The following is a 24,253-nucleotide window of genomic DNA, read 5'->3' as shown; positions in this document are numbered from 1 at the left end:
CCATCCCTATCCAAGTTCCCCTCAATAAAAGAAACAAAAACAAGATGCAAGGACTGGTGCTCCTGATTGGTGGAAGCAGTCAGGTGACACGGGTAGGGACTTGGTGGGAGCAGGCAGGTGACACGAGTAGGGACTTGGTAGGAGCAGTCAGGTGACTCGTGTAGGGACTTGGTGGGAGCAGTCAGGTGACTCGTGTAGGGACTTGGTGGGAGCAGTCAGGTGACAAGAGTAGGCTGTAAGTTTTGAGCCCATTCAGCCTTACTGCCTTACTGCGTGTAATTATGAAAAGTGAGACATCCACCCCTCCCCCACATAACACATCCTGGTGATCAAAATGAATGTTGCAACTGTGAACAGGTGACCTCAGACACACACACTGCACCATAACAATAATCAAATCACTGGAGCTTCTCCTCTGCTCAGCTCTAAGTAGATACATCTCCCCTAAATCAAATCACTTGTCTGTATCTTCAGCTGGGCGTCCTGTGAGTTCACTGCACTATTACATGCAGTGTATTTCCTCCTCTCACACTCACACTGATCTGTGGATCACACCCCATGATGAAAAACATTTAGTCAAAATCCAGGAAAGGCAGCCAATCCTGGGAGAGCTGGAGAGGAAAGAGGGGAGGGGAGGTGGGATGTGAATTAATTTGAAATTATATTTAACCACTTCCCATCCAGGCCAATTCTGACATTTCTCTGCTACATGTAAAATTCATCATTTTTTTGCTAGAAAATTACATAGAACCCCCAAACATTATATATGTTTTTTTTAGCAAAGACCCTAGAGAATACAATGGCGTTCGTTGCAACATTTTATCTCGCACGGTATTTGCGCAGCAATTTTTCAAACACTTTTTTTTGGAAAAAAAACAATTTCATGCTTAAAAAAAATTAAATAAATAAAGTTAGCCCAATTTTTTTGTATAATGTGAAAGATGAAGTTACGATGACCTAACATGTCATGCTTCAAAATTGCACACGCTCGTGGAATGGCGCCAAACTTCGGTACGTAAAAATCCCCATAGGCGACGCTTTAAAATTTTTTACTGGTTACATGTTTTGAGTTACAGAGGGAGTCTAGGTCTAGAATTATTGCTCTTGCTCTAATGTTCGCTGTGATACCTCACATGTGTGGTTTAAACAACGTTATCAAATGGGGGCGGGACTTACGTATGCGTTCGCTTCTGCATGCGAGCACACGGGGACAGGGGCGTTTTAATTTTTTTTTTATTGTTAATTTATTTTTATTTTTTTAGTTTGACACTTTAAAAAAAAAAATTGATCACTTTTATTTCCTATTACAAGGAATGTAAACATCCCTTGTAATAGAAATATGGCATGATCGGTCCTCTTTACAGTGAGATGTGGGGTCGGTAAAACCCCACATCTCACCTCTAGGCTGGGAAGCCTGAAATTAAAAAAAAAAAATAATAATCACGGCTTCCCAGCCGAGGCGGCGCCATTCGTTTGAATGCAGAGGCCGGGCCTGACGTCATAACATTGCGCCCGGCCTCCGAACAATCATAGAGACTCCGGCGATCATCTGGTCCACCGGAAATCTCTATGGTCACCATCCGGGGCCGGTGAATCCTGTCTCGTCTTACCGATGGAAGCGGTGAGTCGGTAGAAACACTGGAGGGCGGCGGGAGGGGGGTCCCCTCTTGCCACCCGTAAGAACAATCAAGCGGTGGAACAGCCACTATGATCATTCTTATGGTGTAGGGAACTGCCGGCACTAAATGATGATATCTGAATGATGTCTGTAGCTGCAGGCATCATTCAGATATACCCCCGCAAGTCAAGGACGTACCTTGGGCTGGAAGTTGTTAATTGGCATATTGGGTGACAATACATAACAATAATGCGCATAGTATAAATTATTTCATATATATATACACACACACACACACACGGTGTGGACCTCATGAATACATATACATATCAATTTAACAGCATATAGAATTGACAAAAAATTAGTATGGATAAAGTAAATAGATTATTGCAAATACATATATATACACATGTCGTAAATAATAAGGAAGTCAGTATGATTGTTTTTGCTTGTAAATGATGAGTCTAGATAGGTTCCTATTAAGAGGCATGAGAATGCATCCTGAAAGCCTTACGCGTTTCATGTATGTAAACACTTCCTCAAGGGCGGATGCTAAGATTTAATCAATAAACAAAATAGGATTAGCCGGCATGCATGCTGGACGTATTTATTGCACCTCCCCAAACACAGTCTCTCTTGCCATACACTCGGAGATGCTACTTGTCACTGGAGCGGTTGCCCCTATGTTTATACTCAAGGTAACTACTATGTTATTCTACCCCATTGCTTATTTAGCCAATCACTCTCTTGGTAAATGCTTCTTGGCAATCCAGTACTACCCTGGATGGCTCTGCATATATCTTCTCTTTATTTTACTTACACTTTTATATTTTGTTCTTTGGTTCACTATTTCACCCTTTTATAATTCTCACTTGGCTACTCTTATTCACTTTTTCACTGAGATGGATATTACTTTTATCCAGACAGATTCCTTAGCAGTTATCACTTGTATCTACCATTCCATTTTACCATGAAGACAATCTGTGTTCTGGGGGTGCTTTGTGTGCGCCTTGCTTGTACGCTGCTCCAGTACACCTCAGCTCCCGGGATAGACAACTCTTTGGTCCTGGCCTCATGTCTACTACATACCATTACATTCCACTCTATGTAAGTAATCAGGATTGGCAATTGCTTTTTCCTGTTATGCCTAGCGCCCCACTAGATTAATCCTATTTTGTTTATTGTAGATTAAATGTGAGCATCTGCCCCTGAGGAAGTGTTTACATACACGAAACGCGTCGAGTTTTCAGGATGCATTCTCATGCCTGTTAATAGGCACCTATCTAGACTAATCATTTACAACCAAAAACGATCATACTGTCTTCCTTACTATTTACCACACTGCACAGTGCTGGTTAGATGACATGTATATATATGTATTTGCAATAATCTATTTTATCCATACTCATTTTTTGTCAATTCTATATGCCGTTAAATTTATATGTATATGTATTCATGAGGTCCACACCATGTATGTGTGTGTGTGTGTGTGTATATATATATATATATATATATATATATATATATATATATATATGTATATATATATATGGAGGTACATACCGTTTGCTTCATTTAAAGTCCCAAATTCCACCCATTATTTTGCATTTTTCAAGTAATTTATTTCTAGATAAGTGAATGCCGTGGTTGGTTCTCCTTGTGCAACTCCTTTTGTTTGGGGTAACTAACTTGGTTCCCCCCGTGCTGGTTTTGTGGATTGTCTACTTGCCAACCAGTATCTGGGTTAAGGCCCCAAATTTTGTTTTTATGTTAGTTCACTCCTTGTACTACATAGCTGATGGGAGATCTAAAGGAGATTGTACAATCAGATTGTATAGGAAGTGGGTGGAAGGTGGTATTGTAATGAGGGAGGTGTTGTATAGAGTGGTGAACACACCTTATCTCACCCTCTTCTGTGATGCAACAAGGCTTCTGGGAGATGGTCTACAGGAAATGAATGCTTAGAGAATCTACGGTAAGTGATGGAATCTGTAAATCATTCTAAAAATTCAAATAAACTGACAATATTTTAAACCTCCTGTGGATAAAGTAAGTGAGAGAAAAGCACAGTGGGATGGCTGGGCCAGGAATGGCATTGGAAAACACTTCTATTTATTATGAAAAGTGAAATTCATTGAAACAATGGGGTTGATTTACTAAAAATATAGAGTGCAAAATCTGGTGCAGCTCTGCATAGTTGCCAATTAACTTCTACCTTCAGCTCATTCAATTAAGCTTTGACAATAAAACCTGGAAGTTGATTGGTTTCTTTGCAGAGCTGCACCAGATTTTACATCTAGTTTTAGTAAATGAACCCCACTGTTTAAAATGCTATAAGAAATAAAGATTTGCCTGTTCCATGCTTGATTGTCCATCTTGGCATTTTCCCCAGGAATACAGAACAGAAATAGTTTTATCAAGCACCAAAAAAACCCTTTCATCTCTCTGGCAAGAGCACAGGCAAGGCTTTAAATTAAAACTTGAAACAGAAAAAAACACACAGATCTGGTGCAATGTTCAAATACATTTTTATTTACATAAAAATAACATATTTCACTCCCATTTAGGGGGCTTTCAAACAGCTTTGTACATGGCCAAAACCTCTGTGTAGGGAACCAGTAACTGGAAGCAGAATCTCTGTAAAAGTTGATAAATCTTCCCCACCACAATACATAGCAGGCAGATCAGGCAGAGGCCTCATACACACACCAGCTTCTCAGTCTTTTGGCTAAGATCAATTGTAGTATCTGTTCTTATCAGTTGCCAGGAAGTGGCACTTGCTTCTGTCCCTGATCTACGGCGAAGTGGTATCAGGGATGGTGGAGGCTATGCAAAACCTGCTGGTGTAAAGGTAACCTGGAGCGGTTCGTAGCCGAACGGGAAGCTTTCTGGTGGGGATGGAGAACCATTGGGTCTGGCCAGAGGGTCTGGTCCCTGGCATTCTGGCCTGTTCTTATCAGTTGCCAGGAAGTGGCGCTTGCTTCTGTCCCTGACCTACGGCGAAGTGGTATCAGGGATGGCGGAGGCTATGCAAAACCTGCTGGTGTAAAGGTAACCTGGAGCGGTTCGTAGCCGAAAGGGAAGCTTTCTGATGGGGATGGAGAACCATTGGGTTTGGCCAGAGGGTCGGGTCCCTGGCATTCTGGCCTAGATAGGGGTAGCTCTAGCTCCGGTCAGTTTTTGGGGAGAGAACACTTACTCCTCCTTTGGGAGGTGGGGGAGTGGTTAGTATTTCCCGAATTTAATTAGGTAGGAGGGATAGGAGCGACGGTGAGGCCTGATGGTAAAGGGCTCTCACCAAGCTTCCAGAACTTCAGGCCTTCCTGGCTGGGGTGAGGGCTGCTGTGGTCTGGGCTGATGGGCAGGGTTGTACGAAAAGCCAGTGGTGAATGTGCCCCTGAAGTGGCAGTTCAGCGGTGCTGTACAGTCACAGTGTTTCGGCACTTGATTTATGGCACCATGGTTACTTCACCACAACACACGTTTTTCGCACCTGCCTCTAGGGCCGAGCCTTTTGGCTAGGACCAGGGGAAATTTTTATTCCTTACAAAATGGTCACTTTTCACTCTCCCACTTCCTTCTCCCCACTTTCTTTTTATTTATCCCTGTGTTTGTCACTTTTTTGTATTTTTTTGTTTGAAGTGTATACACGTTTGTCACTGTATGATGAGTAGGGTGTGGGTCCTCGGGCCTACTCTGAAAGTCTTGGGAAGGGGTGGACATAGGCCTTCTGGCTTGGTTCGCTCTCTCTCATGGGGTCTCCCTTCGGGGGAGTCCCACCTAGTACTTGGGTGGGCCAGATGGACCCAAGTGAAGTACCTCAGTCCCCGTCTGGAGCCTAACGCCCCAAGGGATCAGGGTAACACCCGTTGCACATTTTTGTGTGTCACTCTTTATGTGTGTGCACTTTTTTTGACACCGGGTGGAAGTTTTTGGGTGTGTTTTGCACTCCACTGGCTTTTGAAAAAAAAAAAAACATCTGGACTGGAACCTAGCCTGCCACAGAGGCTGGAAAAACACGGGCCGGATTCCTGTTTAATCCCTTACAACAGAACAAATGCGAGGTGAAATGTAGAGATTATCCACTATATCACCTCACATACCGTCACATATCCTCCCCCTTTGCTCAAGCCCCTGTGGCTGAGCACTTGACCCAAGCATACAGTGCACACGAGAGAGGGCATCTGTGTTATTTTGGAATTTTCCCGGCCTGTGCAAAGGAAGAAGGAAAAAAGGGAAACGCCACATGGTGCAGGTCAACCAAAATGGGATTTATTGGAATACAGTAATTTGTATATATAAAATAGATAAAATGGCAGTGTGGGAAGCTGGAAGTGCTAGCAGCTTCACACATTGCCATTTTATCTATTTTTGTGATCCTTTTTATATTTTTATATATGGTATTTTATTCCAATAAATCCCATTTTGGTTGACCTGCACCATGTGGAGTTTCCCTTTTTTCCCTCTCCCAATGCCCGAGTGCTGATGACCATCCCTGGACTATCCCCTTCCTGGACCGACAGCCTTGGAGTTCTTGTTTGGGACCATCCTCCATCTTGTGTCCATTGGAGTCTGCGGCTTGCAGGATACTGTCCAGTCCCGGCATCACCTCACCATTGGAGATCTAGTGTCTCAAAACCTTTTTGACGCACTGCCGTATGGTATGTGCGTCCAACTGATCTGGTAAGGGTACCCACCTTTTCTAATTGAATGCCTTTCATGCCTTATGGTACTTCCTTTTTGATTGAAGACCCCTACAAGATCAATTATTGGATACCTCACACGTGGACTTTCATTATTGTTTTTGAAGTTAATTTTGCTGTTACATATTTATTTCACATGTGGACTTTTTGTGTTTTTTTGGTTATTATTCTGTAATTTTCCAGATTTTTTGCCACATATTTACTTTATATTTTTATGTATTCACTTTGCCTATACACTTGAGGTGTTTTTGGATTCACATATATACATATTTAGCGCTACTCCTATTTTTTATACATTTTCTCATTGGACTTGGTTTGTTCGTGTGTTAGCTGCTTTTACACTCTAGATTTTTTGGGTTTAGCACGGCATTTTCACCCTTTCTTTACACATGTTCTATTCTAGACAGTGAGATTCGTTCTCTCCTTTGCTATCTTTGAATACCTTGATTGTGTCCTGAAGAAGCCTAACGGTGAAACACGTCAATACACAAGGGCTCAGTGTATACTCTGTATCATATATATGATTTTTAACTTCTGAATGCTCTATTCATGTATTGTATTTTCATAATAAACATTGTTATTTTTCTATACTTTGCTATTTGTTTCGTATGCCTCTAAAGTCCGACCTAGCGATACTTAGCAAGTATCCCTTTCTTTTTTTGTTCCTCTTAACTAACGGATGTGGTAATGTTAGTGCTCTCTTCCTTATTTAAGGATTAAAATATAAAATAAAATGTGAGCATTCTAGGGTGTGTCATACAAGGGCACAATCTTATTCTGCTGAATCAGTAGAACTAAGGCCAGCCATAGGTGTGCAAATTTCTCTTCCGCAACTACGGGTTGCAGGAAAGAAATTAGCATGATTCGACCATCAACACAGGCAGCGCTGACAGGGGAATCCCTCCTGCTGAGCAATTGTCTGCTCCTGAAAACACACAATAAGTGTAGCGCTAGTAGAAATAAAAAAATCCTGTGTATGTTTTGAAATTATCTTCTGCTGCAGCCTGTCCAAATCCATAGCAACATGGATGTTTTTGACTACAGGGCCTCTCGAATCGTTAATAAGGAGGGAGTCTTTGTAGTCACAGGTAATGACACCGAATTAGGTGGTTTATTTTTGAGGCTCAAGAACATCATGTCCTCTGAACTCCATCTACAGTGGGACGTGGCGTTCTTGGAACAGTATGTTTCCGAACATATGGTCCCTAGGAGCCTTAGGTGGGATGTACACCCACCGCAAGGAGAATTAGATATTGATTCCTGGTACAAGTATTTTAATGAGGCAGGGATCAACCTCCTTGGCATCCTCATCACTAAGAAATGCAATAAACTTTCCATACTAGATGGTGAGATTAAGGAGATTAAAGACAAACTTATAACTTATAAGAACTCCCCAGAATATACTGTTCTTTCTTCCAATCTCCAGAAATATCTTGAGAGGGAAGATAAGGAACAGAGGAATAAAAAGCAAAAAAAGTATTCCAGGGATATGGGGGACTATAGAACAGGAAATGTGTTTGGTTGGCAAAAACTTCTCGCCTCCAATTCTACTGTTACCACTAATGCACCTACTACGGTAGATCTCCCCAGTACCTTTGCACCAAGAACGGGTGGCATAGGAGTTCAACCCACTAATATCCCTGTGGATATGAGAAGGAGAAATGACTTTAGATATGAATCTCTTCCCAGCCCCAAATCATACCATCAAAATCCCAATACCCCTCAAAGTAACCAGAGGGGTAGGGGTTATGGTAGAGGTAAACGGGGTGGTAGGGGCCATCAAGGCCGGGGTATGCGCTCTTCTGAAATGTATTCCGAACCACGCGATGGCTCTTTATCAGGACAGGGCCCTTATGTTGACAACTACCACAAAAATCCCCACCACTATGAACAACCCCCCCTTGTCACCCAGAACCGGTTTCTACCCCTTAGAAATACATGGGATGATGAATATAGAGATCAATACAGGTATGACTCTGAGTTCAGATATGAACAGCCACCCCATGTTTATCATCCACCTAATAGCAATCAACGTAGTGGACAGGTTTTTCAGGAGGACCAAAGACCAAGAAAAAGGGGTTCGGACCGAAGAGAGGCACAAGGGGAGGGCGGAGAATCCAGAGGAGGAAAAAGAAGGAGAATCTAAGGGGACAAGGTGTTTTCAATTTAAGTGCCAAGCAACTAACCACAGAAGAGCTTTCTGTACTTCATAAGGAACTTAAGTATGCCCCTCCTAAGAAGCTTGATAAGTTTGGCACCTTCATTGATATCCACAAATATATTCGCAAGTTACACATCCAGCGATAGCTCATTTCCAACCCCGTTAGAGGCGAGAGTAGTGCCACATTTGGGACCGTTCACTCTGGTCTTTCCAATCCCTCATTATTCACTCCACCCGTCCCTATGGCGTCATCGATCAGCATTTTTAGGGACCTGGTCCTTAGAGACCTATCCGAACTTCCAGATAAGCCTATACGCCATCACACGTTGTCTAGTACAGGTTTGAAATCTTTGTGTTTACAAAAGGACCTTGTCATTCGCCCGGCTGACAAGGGTGGTGGCATTGTTGTTCTTGATAAGGATGACTATGTATCCGAGATGCATAGGATCCTTAACGAACCAGACACATATAAGGTATTGCCTAACAATCCCACTACCCTATTCAAAAGAGAACTGTCTGCCATCGTAAAGAGAGGTTACGACCACAAAATTTTGAATAGAAAGGAGAGAGACTACTTGGTACCCTTGGCACCCAGGGTTCCAACCATTTATTATTTGCCCAAGGTGCATAAAAACCCACCCCCAGGCCGGTCTATCGTGAGTGGGATAGATTCTGTCACCTCACTTATAGGCCGGTATATTGACTTTTACCTACAACCCCTGGTGAGACGTATGCCTTCTTATCTGAAGGATACAGGTGCCACCATACGTTTACTGGAAAGCCTAGAACTACAAGATGAACACATCATGGCCACCGCTGATGTTGCTTCCTTATATACATGCATACCCCAAGACCAGGGTTTGGAAGCCGTCCGGTACTATCTAGAAAAAGAACCCAGTATTGCCCCATTTCAGTGTTCCTTCATTATGGAACTACTAGAATTTACCACCAAACGAAGTTACTTCTGGTTTGATCAACAATACTATCTCCAGTTGCGCGGCATGGCTATGGGCGCTAAATTTGCCCCTAGCCTCGCCAATTTATTTATGGCCAAATGGGAGGAGGATGTCGTCTATGCTAACCGGAACCCCTCTCTCATCATGTGGGCCCGGTACATAGACGACATCCTCCTTATTTGGAAGGGGAGTGCCGAATCATTGGATTCATTCTTCGTACATCTGAATGATAACGACCGTGGCATCTCCCTATCCCATACAGCCAGTAAATATAAAATCTATTTCTTGGATCTAGAAATTTGAGATTCGCGATGGTGGCTTCCAGTTCCGGACACACTTTAAAGCCACAGACAGAAACAGCTTCATACCACCAGATAGCTGCCACCACAGGTCTTGGCTTGATTCAGTGCCACGCAGCCAATTTTTAAGACTGCGGAGAAATTGTTCAAACACTGATACCTTTAAGGCACAATCTGCACTCCTGAGGGCCAAGTTTATTGACAAGAATTATGACTCTCGCCTTGTGGATCGCAAGCTCCAGTTTGCACTCGAAACCAATAGGGAATCATTACTTGTAGAAAGGCCTAAGAAGGAACAGAGTGAGACTTTTAAGTGGTCTTTATTGACTTCTTTTTCCAACCAACATAGGCACATCAAAGCTATTCTCTCTAAGCATTGGGATATTCTCAAGAATGACCGTGTCTTGGGTACAGTTTTGCCCGACAAGGCGAAGGTTATTTTCAAGGGAGCCCCCACTTTGCAGAGCAAAATCGCTCCCAACATTATCAACCCCCCCATACGCCAGCCACTCTTCCATGAGATGGAAGGTTTCTACTCATGTAGAAAATGTATTGTATGTCTACATAATTCTGGCATTGGTAGGAAAACTGAGTCCTTCACTTCATCGGTCACCCACAAGAGATATTCCATTAAACAGTTCTGTACTTGTACCACCAGTTACATTGTCTATCTAATTACATGCCACTGTGGGAAACAATATGTGGGCTGCACGATTCGCTCTTTCGCCATAAGAGTAGCGGAACACATTGCCCTCATTAAAAATGGGGACACTAAACACACCGTCCCCCGACACTACAAGTTACATCATAATCGTGTCATTGATGGGACACAGTTTGTCGTAATTGACAGGTATGTCCCTCCGTGGAGGGGTAGGGCCATGACCAGGGGTCTCTCCCGGCTGAAGACTTTCTGGATCCATGAGCTCCGCACGCTTTTTCCATTGGGTATTAACGTCGAATTAGACGTCAATGCTTTTATTAATAAAGCTTGATGTCCTCTTGTTTCCGGGCTCTCTCCTTTGTTTTACATGTTTTATTTTTATTTTTGCATTTTTAATTTTTTCCATCTCATTGTTTGAAAGGTACGATACATTGATATCTGATTTTAAGGCCATGTATAAAGGAATTTTTTAATGGTACATATATACTTCAATTACATTATATTCGCTGTATATGCATATCCAGTGAATATCATTAATCTTATTTTTTATTATTGTCTATGTAACACTATGGGAATCCTCTCCACAATAACGCACATGTATACGGTCTCACAAGGGTTCATCTCTCCCTTATTTTTCATTTTTTAACTTTTTACTAATTTTTTCCTTTTTTTTAGCATTATTTTGTACACTATTTTATGGCATACTTGCCATTATTTAGATACATTTCATATGTGCATACACATGGTCTGTGTTTTATCTCATATAAATCACGGCCCTTCATTTCACATATGCACTTTTCACCTATTATTACTTATACTCAAGTATGTATCATGTTGCTGAGCAGTGTTGCCTGTAGCACCTTAATCTTTTCACAACATCGCTCCACACACATTCACCGTGTGTTTTTCTAAGGAGGTCCGCCCCCATACGGACGTCATAACACCTTACACGCACCACGTGCGTCACGCGCATGCGCGGGGCTGTTGTTTACATGCCTCGACCGCGCGCGCGCCACCTCGCTTGGAGGCACGCCGCCTCGGCGCTCCATGTGCATCACGCACGTCACACGCATGCGCGGTATGGTCTTTATGTCTAGATGCGCACGCACATCACCGCGCCGCTCTTTCGTTTATTCATGAGCACTTCTTTCATCACTATTATTACATATTCTCCACATATTATATGCCTTAGCACTTTTTTGACCCCTTTGGCTGCTAGGATTCTTCTTACTTCTTTTTTATTACCTGGGCTCACATGTTAACCATAGTGAGGCTTGGAACGCACGCCGGGCGGCCATCTTGGCCAAAAACCGGAAGTGCTGTTCTCGTTTATGGAGCTGATTCTCATTAACTTGGATGCATCCCCTATATATTTCTTGGTGGCTACAGTGGGGGGAACCCCCCAGACGACGTCTATGAAGATGAAACGCGTCGGGAAGGACCCCACTGTCGCCACATTTTATCTTCAGCGCTGTTTTTACATCATTTTACAAGTGAGTGTATATCCTTTTGTTTAATAAATTTTTTCTTAAACGGATTTACACTATATGGCCTTTTTCTTTCTTGCCACCCTCTACCTGCCTTCTTTAACATCAAATTTGAGCGAAACCACAATGTGCGTTCCGGTCCATGCATCCTCCTGGATTCCTGCATCACCTAGAGTGACAGAGTAACGCGTGGGTCCACTCACCAACATCGCCTTCCCGGGCCATCTCCAGCCACCCATCACCTAAGCGCATCCGACCCAGTCCAGCGTATGCCCCATTGGGTCCACTCCATCCGGTAAGCCTTCTCACAATTGGTGGTGGTGTGTTTGTTTTTCATCTCAAGATTTTATACAGCTGTTGTACAGCTGTTATACAGCTGATTTTATACATACGGTTGGAATGTTTTCCTAAAGACCTTTTCCTTCATATACATATCGATGCTCCCTCTGCATTATTCATACTTGGAACTGTGATTTTGACGTTTTCCATATTGGACGTTTTTTTATTTCTACTAGCGCTACACTTATTGTGTGTTTTCTATCTGTTTGCCTTGTTGGTTGTGTTAGCTGCTTTTTGTCGTTACGGCAGTGCAGAATTGTTTTGTTTAAATAATTGTCTGCTCCTGGCATGGGGACGGAAGGGGAAGCCATTTCCGCCGGGAGAAGACAGTGATTATTGCTAGCAGCTATCCCAGATAGCAAGGATATCTTGCCACAAATTTGTGGCAGTGTTGAATTGTAAGTGTTGTTAACTTGCTCCACATTTTCACTGGCAAGTCGCACATTTGTGATAAACTGGAAGTGGCAATGGCAGCTCCGTGGAACGCACGGTCTGAGCGGAGCACTCTGCACTGTCTGGAGAGGAGTGAGGTAGGTGATCTCTCTGCTCTCCCTGCACCTACACACTTTCTCCTCCCTGCAAGCTCTCCTCTCACTCCAGCTCATCTGCTTTTTTCCACTCCTCCACCACTGACAGCTCCAGCTCACTACTCCTCTCCCTGTAATCAGTGATTTAATTCCCCCAGCTCTGATTCCAGCTCTCCTCCCCCGGATGGCATCTCCATCCTAATACACATCTCCTCTTCCCTGTTATCAGTCACTCCTGTCCTGACACAGCAGACCTCCATTCTCTCTTCACTAAATGCCTGCACCCTTTCCCTGCCACAAGTTCCTGATAGACTCCTGGGCTCCTCCATTTCCTGTATACTTCTCCTGTCCACAGCCCAACTCCCTCCACTTTACACTGTAATCAAGCCTGCATGATCTCCCTCTTAGCTGTCTGCATCCTATACTTAGGATCCCTGTCTATTTAATTCATATCCCTGGACCCCCCCCCCCAGTGCCTGATGTAAAGGGGGACTCTTGATGTGAATGGAAGACTGCTGATGTAATGGGGTCTCCAGATGTAAAGGAAGAATACTAATGTTAAAGGAGGAATACTAATGTTAATGGGGGACTCTGATGGGAAAGGGGCCCCAAATTTAAGGGGCATTGCAGATGTAAAGGAGGACTCCTGATGTTAAGTATAGAGGGTTCCTGATTTAAAGGGCCACTGCTGATGTGAAGAGAGGACTCTTGCTGTAAAAGTGGACTCTGATGTGAAAGGGTGGCTCTTAATGTAAGGGGTCTATGTATAGGGGAACTACTAATGTGAAGGAGGGGACTTTAATGTGAAGGTGAGATTCTGATATAAAGGGGGACTAAGTATACCCCAGCCTGTGACTGTATCTGTGTCCATACATGGTGTAGGATTATGTCAGTGAGCCTCTCACTCATAGCACAGACTTGAGGGAGTATTTTGTGGGTACAAGGACTGCGGACTGTGTACAGTATATACCACTGTAAAGCCGTATTAAACCCAAAATCAAAATTGTATTATATTGCAGCTTAGTAATCATTAGATGTGGTGGCTGCATTAGTTGTTTTTTTTTAGGATTTTTCACCAGGTGATCTGGTCAGTAACATACCTCCTGTATTAGTTAGACACAACTCTGGTTGAAAGAGCAATGGGGGCACCATTGAACAACAGCATTGTCAATCTGGAGGGAGGGGAGTGTTAGATGGACTAGCAGATTTAAATACACTAACACTTTTTAAGCAGTTGCAGCAAACAGATTTTTTCTTTCAGGATAAAAGTCTTATCATTGTAAGCACCCCTGTCAGTGGTAAATGGTTTGTCTTAACACTCTAACTGCTACATTTGCAGGACAGATTATGGGTGGAAGCAAGTGGAATACAGGGGATGGAGTGGGTGGATTCTATAAGGGGTGGGACTTATGGGAATTGGGAGGGGTCAAAAAGGAAGGGCGGGGTCTGGCGTCCCCCATCCTAAACCTTCACTGACCAATGGAAGACCACCTATGGAAGGAGGTATCATTGAACAGCCTGCAGATACCTCAACCAAGAAGCCCACAAAAATAAAGAGGGCTCGAGCTTTTCTGCGCGGCTGCTTTAGAGCTGCCACTGGATGCTTTGATGTCGGCTTTAAAGTCTATGGCCCACCCCAGAAGACAGAGAATTTGAATGGTGAGTATTGTGAATATTGATAGATTCATTTTCTATTTTTCCCCATTGATGACGGGTGACATTCCCATATGTACATATGTATAGGGATGGCCATGGACAGGGCACAGTGACTGGCACACATGCTCCTAGATAGACAGACATGCATTGGAACAAGCAGTGTGGGGAGTAAATCACATCATGGATGGGTTGTGTCTTGTAAACATCAATCTGCAGATTTATTTATTTATTTATTTTTAATCAAGTGAAGCAAATAGTAAATCTTTCAAAACACAACCCTGCAGTCTGATCTCTACAAATCCCTTTTCATTTGGACAGGTTTAGAACTGTTAGCAGCTCTCCGGTCTCCTTGGACTGTAAATATCTCTGTTCATTTCTAACAATGAAATCCTCTTCTACAGATCATCAACTGTCAGTGGGGGAGGGGGAGTGTCAGTTAGGAGGCTCAGTAACTGGAATCTCATTGGTGGAAATTTGTGTCCTTCAAGATTTCTATATCCTCACTGATGACAGTCTGTGTGTGATATGGCGCTGAGAATTACGCTCAATTCCTGATGTTGGTTGTTTATTAGAGTCCCGGGTATCATTGATCAGAGCTGTATACAGGGAGCCAATTCTCATCCCTCCACTCACCCCCACCTCTCTGCCAACCAACTTTATTTTTTATCAAGCTTTACATGCCCCTTACTACAGGCTGGCCTTGTTGTGCCAACCAACAGTATGGCGGTGCCAACCAGCCCCCAGAAACATACAACATGGACATACATACCCCATAAACAATGCAATGTTTAAAAATATTTAAAGTGATATTAAACCAAAAATGGAATATAATACAGCTTGCCAATCATTAGATGTGGTGGCTGCATTCATTTTCTTTTTTTAGGCTTTTCCCTCTGTGTTTTCACCTGGAGATCTAGCCAGTAACACACCTACTCTATTAGAGTGCCTACACTCTATGAAGGAGCACAGGGAGCACAGCAGACAGTCAGTATGGGAGAAAGGGAGTGATAGAATGACTAGCAGATTTAGATACACTAAAAAAATTGAAGCCAAACTCCAGCTAAGATTGCAGTTACACAAACAGTTACAACAAAAGTTTTGTTCCTTTTAAGATAAAGGTTTTACATAACTTAAAGTAGAACTATAGGCATTTTTTTTTCATTTTGGATAAAACAAGGGAGGGTTATTACCCCTGTCAGTTTTTTTTAGCTATCTGTGTCCCATTGCGGAGATTTACCTTCACTTCCTGTCCCATAGCCAAACAGGAAGTGAGAGGAAATCCCTACAAATTAAGGGAATTCCTTGGGGAATCTCAGGCCATCAGAACTAGTGTCCCCAATGGAAGATTTCCCCTATGTTACTTTTCTAGGGACAACCCAACATTTGGGTTTTTTTTTTTACTTTCAATGATCATAGTAAACAGGATAAATAGAGAAGATCAATCTCCCTAACAGGGGCACGGACAACAAGAAAAACTCTATCCAAAACTAATAAAAAAAAGATTTGCCTTTAGTTATACTTTAAAAAAGCTGATGTTTGTAAGATCCCTGTCAGTGGTAAATAGGTTGTTTCATTAGTTTCTCACACTTTACCTTGGAGGAACTATTTGCAAAAAGTTTGAGATTTTGTGGAACTCCTGAAAACAATTTTCATATCTACATCTCAGGGAACATTGGGTGTGATCAGCGAGCTGTAGATATACCAACAATAATTGTAGAAATAGAATTACATCAGGGTTTCTTAACAGGGGTTCCCCCGCAAATCAATCATTTCTCACGGAACCCCTTTTGAGAAACCCTGCTCCAACTGATACATTTGCAGGACAACTTGTTCTGTCGATAAACAACAGACTTACTGGCAGGTTCACCAGGTGAAAATAAAAGAAAGTCCAAAGAAAGAAAACGAATGCAGCTATCACATCTACGAATTAGCAAGCTGCAATATATTGAATGTTTGCTTTTGGCTTAAATAGTTCCTTCATATATATTGATAAAAGTGAGATTATGAATATCTATAAACCAATGATAGGAAAACACATACGTAAATATTCCTACTACATTAGTCTTTTGTTTTCTCTTTCAGCCAAAACAAACCTATCAGCCGAATGTCAGGCTGGTGTAAGACCCCCCCATAGTGGGTGATCCATCTCCTGTCTGATCTCAGAGATGACATATCACACACTTTCTGAGCATTACTGCCACTTTACAAAACATTTCCTTTTCTCCTAAAATATTTTTTCCATTTTCCCAGCTGGTCTGATGATTTCCCAACCCCTGCCACAATGCACAGCCAGGCAGGTGACACGGCTACTTCCTGTTGCAGTTTCCTTTGTGACCCGCCCACCCATTTTACTATAAAAGTCCATCATCACATCTCTGAAAATACTTGTTGCCGACTCGCTGACTTGTAGAAAGCATTACAGCCAGTGGGTCGGAATAAGTGTCAGGCAACCAGCATTTTTATATATAGGCCAACAATGGCTGTCTCTGTGTCCCTGATATAGCGGGTTTATTCATTGTCCCTGGCACTGGAGTTTTGAATTTTTCGCTCTATAATTTGATGTTCAACAATAAAAAATGTATCAAATGTAGATGAAGGTGCTAAATCTGATTCTTTTTTTTTTTTATTGCAGATGTGTACGGTATTTACCGTAGACACAGCTCACACGGCAGGCCTGCCCCAGTGAGCGAGACCGAGCGAGAAATTCACATCGAGACTCCACCAACATGTGACCGTCAGTCCCCCCAGCACTAAGGAGATCATCCCAATGACATTCATGGTTGCCAACATTGCAAAAAAAATTTGTGGGACACTTTTTTGGCTGTAGGTGGAGCCGTATAATAATTAGGGGGCGGGACATGTGTTTGTAGGCGTGGCATGGAAAGAAAGAAAACTGCGACGCGCAAAGCAGGTGCCCCCAGCAGAGTCAGTCCTTACACCAGTGTCCCAGGCAGAGCCATAGTTATTACTCCCCCTGTACATAGTTACCCCCCCCTGTTCATAGTTTACCCTCTCCCCCTAGTTACCCCCCTGTACATAGTTACCACCCTGTACATAGTATCCCCCCTGTACATAGTTCCCCCCCCTGAACATAGTAACCCCTCCTGTACATAGTTAACTCCCTCCTGTAAATAGTTACCCTCCTCCTGTAAATAGTTAACCCCACTCCTGTATATAGTTAACCCCCCTCCTGTACATAGTTAACCCTCCCCCCTGTACATAGTTAACCCTCCCCCCTCCTGTATATAGTTAACCCCCCTCCTGTATATAGTTAACCCACCTCCTCCTGTATATAGCTAACCCCCCTCCCGCTGTATATAGCTAACCCCCTCTCCTCCTGTATATAGCTAGATGGATCAATTATAGTCACTTCTCTGTTACTGCGCCTAACAGGTGTCTTTGTAATGGTATCGCATCAAGTGCAGTCTACCTAATGGCTGTGTGTCTAATCCTGTACATTAAAGTTAAATTGCTGCAGAGACAAGAGCCGGCGCCATGTGTTCAGTGGAGAGGGGAGGGGCCGATCCGTGCAGCTAACCCCGGCTTCAGTATTGTGAGAGGAGAAGCCGATTCATTGGCTGCACGGATCGACCCCTCTTCCTCTCTCCACTGAACACAAGGGTGAACGATCTAGCGGCGGCGCCAGCGGCCATTTTGCTGAAGCCAGATGCTCTAAAAATTAAAAAGCAAACATTCCCGATTTCCCTGGGCAAAATCCTGAATCGGGACAGCCTCAGATCGGGACGAGGGTCCCAAAATCGGGATTGTCCCGGGAAAATCGGGACTGTTGGCAACAATTTCTCGGAGAGGGGAGTTTTGGAAAGGTAAGTGGTCAGATCTTTTCTCTGATTTAAAATGTTCAGGTAGAATGTGTGTGTGTGGGGGGGGGGGGATGGATTTGAACCTTTGTCTGGCTTTATCACTATACAGAGCTACATTAGAGAGATTTCCTCTCACTTCCTGTCCTGCTGACAACGGTTTCACCAGACAGGAAGTGATGGAAAATCTGCAACAAGGACATGGACAGCAATGCCCTCACCCTACTCTTCTAAAGAAAAGTATTTTTATTTCTGTCTGTGTGGCTGTTGCAGAGCTGGACATACACTTTGAGGCTGGGTTCATATATGTACGAATTTGATGCGTTTTAAACCGCATCCAATTCGCATGACATGTGAATGTGATTGGCTCTCAATGGAGCCGGTTTACACATGTCCATGGGGGCCGCGGTGAGGTTTCAAAAAGGGTCCTGTGCGTTTTTAGGCCCAAGTTCAGTGCGAATTCAGGCAAAATTTGCACATGAATCGCACCTGAACCGGTGAACAGAAACGCACCAGACCCCATACTGCAAACTACAGCCGCATACAGTCAGTATTTTATCTGCTCCTTGTAAATGGGATAATGAGGGAATAACACACACCTGGCCATGGAACAGCTGAGCAGCCAATTGTCTCATTACTTTTGGTCCCTTAAAAAGTGGGAGGCACATATACAAACTGTTGTAATTCCTACACCGTTCACCTGATTTGGATGTAAATACCCTCGAATTAAAGCTGAAAGTCTGCAGTTAAAGCACATCTTGTTTGTTTAATTTCAAATCCATTGTGGTGGTGTATAGAGCCAAAAAGATTAGAATTGTGTCGATGTATCAATATATGGACCTGACTGTAGTATTGTACATAAATCATATCATAGATCATATCAAAATGTAGGCTTGTCCTAGATACGTGATTACAACAGGAAGATTTGCTTTTCAGTACATCTGTCCTACCAAGGCTCTACCTATACATCTACAATCTCACACTGGACACACACCTCAGGCACTGGACATATCTTAACAAACTTCTACTGAGACTGATTCCAAACAATCTATTTTACCATGAGAATAATCTATCACGATGCGTCTACAGATGTTACAGTGGGGGAGATTTACTAGTAGCTTCAGCAAGCTTTGGCAATAAAACCTAGAAGCTGATTGGTTACTGTGCACAGCTGCACCACATTCTATGTATACCAGTTTTAATAAATCCCAGTATTTCCATATACATACTGTTATAATCCAATCCAACCATTATTGGCCAGTTCATCATCTAATAGAAGCTTCCAACCCTTCATCTGATTTTCTCTAACCTATCTCCTTTCAAATTTATAAGTAATTATATCATATGGGGGTCTGCCAACGAATCAATTTGATTTATATCTAATGGGTCCTTGTCATTTTTGCTAACGTTTATCTATAAATGTAAAACTTTTTTGTAGTATTGGAAGGAGAGGGAAGCTTTTTTGTTGCTTTCTGTTTTGGCCTCACATACACTTTAGGAGAGACTGTAAAATAACATTCAATCATATTTGGACACCTTTACTATCACAAAAAAACAATTTTTAAGAATTTGCAATTTACTACAGATTAATCAACAATTTCAAATATAAATATAAAACACTTCTATGTATATAACAGGAGATTGGTCTGGTTGATGATACAACACCCCTAGAATAGGCACCTCATCCCAATGTATAGGAAACATCAATGGGAGGTTAAGGGGATTTTTACGGTGCCAAGTACATAAGGACAAGAAGTTTCTTCCATCAATTAAAATAGAAAATAATTTTATTTAATAACATACTTGAAAAGGATTTAAACATATAAAATTACAGATGTTTGGTGGTCATGTGTTAAACAGAGAAATCAAAGTTCACAAAGGAAACGTTGCACATTAGCCCGACATGTTTCGCTATTAGCTTCCTCAGGGGATGTGCAAAGCTTAATTGGAGCCACTAGATAAATGGAGATATTATGGCATATAGTTGTATCATACAATCAAATTTATTATACAAAGAAAATGAATGATATGTGAGCTCCCCCTCATTACAGTGGTAACACACTGGAGATCTTTTCCCCTCTTATCTATTCCAATGTTTTCCCTCTCTTCACTAACTTTCATGCGCTCAACTCCTTGATTTCTACTGATTTTTCTGTTATGCTCACAGCATTTCTATACCTAGATTTTGTTTATTTTTTCAGTCTGCTTCCTGCAGCCAAATACCCACAGTCTTGCATAAGGCCTTTTGTAAGAGTATCTCCCCTGTGGATCACTAGGTACATATTCCTAGTAAGTATTTAACCCTTGAGACAATTGTCCCTCCTTTTATCCTATGAATTTTATACATTATTTACCAAACTTTCCCTTAACTTTACGAATACTTATTGTCCCCAGTGTCGCCCTTCTGCCCTCTATGGCCTCACCTGACTGACTCCCTCGGATCGGTTAGTTTGGGGTGATTGCCTAGGGTCCAACCTGGTGTTTTGCGGGTGCTAGCACTTGTTTGGGTAAGTGTTTGCATCCATGTCTCTCTTTGGCAACCAAGCTCACATATCATTCATTATCTTTGTATGATAAATTGGATTGTATGATACAACTATATGCCATAATATCTCTATATCTCATTTATCTAGTGGCTCCAATTAAGCTTTGCACATCCCCTGAGGAAGCTAATAGCGCAACATGTCGGGCTAATGTGCATTGTTTCCTTTGTGAACTTTGATTTCTCTGTTTAACACATGACCACCAAACATCTGTAATTTTATATGTTTAAATCTTTTTCAAGTATGTTATTCAATAAAATTCTTTTCTATTTTAATTGATAGAAGAAACTCCTTGTCCTTATGTACTTGGCACCGTAAAAATCCCCTTAACCTCCCATTGCTTTTTACTTCTATGAACATATTGTGCTATGCTCTACCGTTACTGGTAATATTTTATTTCAACCTGATTTAGTTATTACAACCATACATGAGGATGCCTGATAATTGAAGCGTTGTGATAAATTATTTATTATATTGTGGCTTAGATTACTATACAAAATTTTTACTTAATATAATAATCTTATATATAATCTTTTCTATCTCTCCATCAGATTTCTCACTGCCGAGATCCTTTGTGGCGCCTGCAGTTCCTTCATAACCGGGGATTGTACACCGGTATCTCAAACCAGAAAACATTCTGCTGGATAGCGTCAGACATGTGAGAATCGCTGACTTTGGCTTGTCAGCAACAGAGGTACATGGATCCCGAACCCTGTCTTCTTCCCTTGGAACTACACAATTCATTTCACTAGAAGTGAGTATTGGATCATTTTGGTATTCCTGTCTCCTTGTAAGTAAAACAATCAGTACTGACCATTCTACTCTTTTTGATATTTCCACAGATCTATTTAAATCAGCCATATGGATTTGCTGTTAACTATTTCTCTCTGGGAGTTATAGTCTATGAGATGGCGATTGGCACTTATCCATTCAACGGCTCGGACATGGACTCAGGCACTGATTCAGGTGACGATCCAGGCAATGATTCAGACGATGATCCAGGCAATGATTCAGATGACAATCCAGGCAATGATTCAGACGACGATCCAGACAATGATTCAGATGCTCAGTCAGATGAGGTGTACACATACTTTATCTGCTACCATTGTTTAACTGTCCCAGAGGATTTCAATATGAATCTCAAAGACCTCATAGGGAACATAGTAAGTAAACACCATCTGTAGCCAGCAAAAAAGAATGGCTATTTTTTTAAGAGTTCTAAAAGTAGAATTGCATAGCTCTTGCCTCTGTACCATGGATAACCAATTTTTTTGTATGTTTTTACAGCTCCTACCCAAATGTCCAAAAACGAGAGAGATTCTTGTCAAAGATCTGCAAAGCCACCCATTTTTTAGGAGAGTAGACTGGGTGGAACTGGAGGCTGGAGAAGTAAGCCCGCCATTTACCATGAGCACAGTAAGTATATGAATCACACCTGGGTCCAGTGCATTGCCCAATGTTCTGCGCTTTCTATATTCTCCCAGCACCCAGAGTGTGCATAACAATTTCTAATAGAAAGGCCATCATTGTACATAGTCTTCACTAATAATGTTTCTTCTCTTCACAGTGCTCCCCAGACCTGATGACAGTGATGCCAATGGAGGACATCATAGATCCTGCCAAACTAAAACAAAAGTCTAAATTAAAAGCAAAGGAAGCTTTTTTGTGGGTTCTCTTTCACCAGCAGCAGATGGGGAGAAATGAAAAGGCAACAGGTGTCATCAGCTCCCCCTGCAAATGTTGCAGGACTAGGGTTTGTTCCCCCCACTCCACTCCCCACTTATCTACACCAGTGGTGTGTTGGAACAGCTTCACGGGGAGGTTTCAGGCTGGTCCTTTTATTTAGGCAAGTGTTGAACTGGCTATAAGGGGAGATTGGAGGCCAGTATTTTTTTTCAGGTGTGTGCTGGAGCAGCTATATGGGGAGGTTGGAGGCTGGTACTTTTATATAAGCGTGTGTTGGACTGGCTATAAGGGGAGGTTTGAGGCCAGTAATATTTTTTTTGGACATGGGTTGTATCAGCTAAAAGGGGAGGTTAGAGGCTGATACTTTTTTTTAGGTGTGTGTTGGACTGACTATAGGGAAATGTTGGAGGCTTGTACTTATTTTCAGTCATGTGTTGGGCCAGCTATAGGGGGAGGTCAAAGGTTGGTATATTTTTTAGGCATGTATTGGACTGGGGCCAGTATTTCTTTTAGGTGTGTGTTGGATCAGCTATGATGGGAGGCTGGCACTTTTATCTAGGCATGTGTTGGACTGGCTATAAGGGTAGGTTGGAGGCCAGTATTTTATTTTTAGGCATGTGTTGGATCAGCCATAGGGTAGGTTGGAGGATGGTATTTTTTCAGGCGCGTGATGGACTGGCTATAAGAGGAGGTTGGAGGCCAGTAATTTGTTTTAGGTATGTGTTGGATCAGCTATAGGGTAGGTTGGAGGATGGTATTTTTTTAGGCGTGTGTTGGACTGGCTATAGGGGGAGGTTAGAGGCCAGTTTTTTTATACAGATGTGTATTGGACCAGCTAAAAGGGGAGGTTGGAGGATTGTATTTTTTTAAGCATATATTGGACTGGCTATAGCAGGGCCCCTCAAAATATGGCCCGCCAGGGTGATTTATCCAGCCCATGGACTGCCCCTTCCATAAGATCGCAAGAACTTACACTCCCCTCCCCTCTGCCACCTTATTCATGCAAGTCAAGAAACATGACAGGTCTGAACAAAGGGCTGGACTTTTCATGTTAAGAAGTGGGCGATTGGTTATTAGACAGCGGGGAGGTCTCAATCACCTGCCTCTAACATGAAAAGTTCCGCCCTTTGTCTGGACCTGTCATGTTTCCTGTCTTGCGTGAATAAGGTAGCAGAGGGGAGGGAAGTGCTGATACTTTTTTTCAGATGTGTGTTAGACTGACTATAGAGGAAGGTTGGAGGCTTGTACATGTTTTCAGTCATGTGTGCCAGCTATAGGGGGAGTTCAAGGGCTGGTATATTTTTTAGGCATGTATTGGTCTTGCTATAGGGGGAGGTCAGGGGCCAGTATTTCTTTCAGGTGTGTGTTGAATAAGCTATGATTGGAGGCTGGCACTTTTATCTAGGCATGTGTTGGTCTGGCTATAAAAGTAGGTTAGAGGCCAGTATTTTGTTTTTAGGAATTGTGTTGGATCAGCCATAGGGTAGGTTGGAGAATGGTATTTTTTTTTTTTTCAGGCGTGTGTTGGACTGGCTATAAGGGAGGCCAGTATTTTGTTTTTAGGCATGTGTTGGATCAGACATAGGATGTTTTTTTTTCTCAGGCGTGTGTTGGACTGGCTATAAGGGGAGGTTGGAGGCCAGTAATTAGTTTATAGGCATGTGTTTGATCAGCTATAGGGTAGGTTGGAGGATGGTATTTTTTTCAGGCGTGTGTTGGGCTGGCTATAGGTGGAGGTTATAGGCCATTATTTTTACTCAGATGTGTATTGGACCAGTTAAAAGGGGAGGTTGGAGGAT

The 24,253-nt window shown here is 42.5% G+C and overlaps 1 protein-coding gene and 1 pseudogene across 1 annotated transcript in view; one reads left to right on the top strand and one right to left on the bottom strand.

Annotated features, from left to right (window-relative positions):
• LOC141102967 (dimethylaniline monooxygenase [N-oxide-forming] 2-like) overlaps positions 1-24,253 on the bottom strand; it is a 139,139-nt gene that overhangs the window by 62,563 nt on the left and 52,323 nt on the right. The window lies entirely within an intron of this gene.
• LOC141104005 (U2 spliceosomal RNA) lies at positions 4,327-4,460 on the top strand (annotated as a pseudogene).

Source organism: Aquarana catesbeiana, linkage group LG07, assembly GCF_042186555.1.
Source record: "Aquarana catesbeiana isolate 2022-GZ linkage group LG07, ASM4218655v1, whole genome shotgun sequence".
NCBI classification, from domain to species: Eukaryota; Metazoa; Chordata; class Amphibia; order Anura; family Ranidae; genus Aquarana; species Aquarana catesbeiana.
Note: the sequence above shows the minus strand (reverse complement) of the source record. Positions and strands in the feature narration are given on the sequence as shown.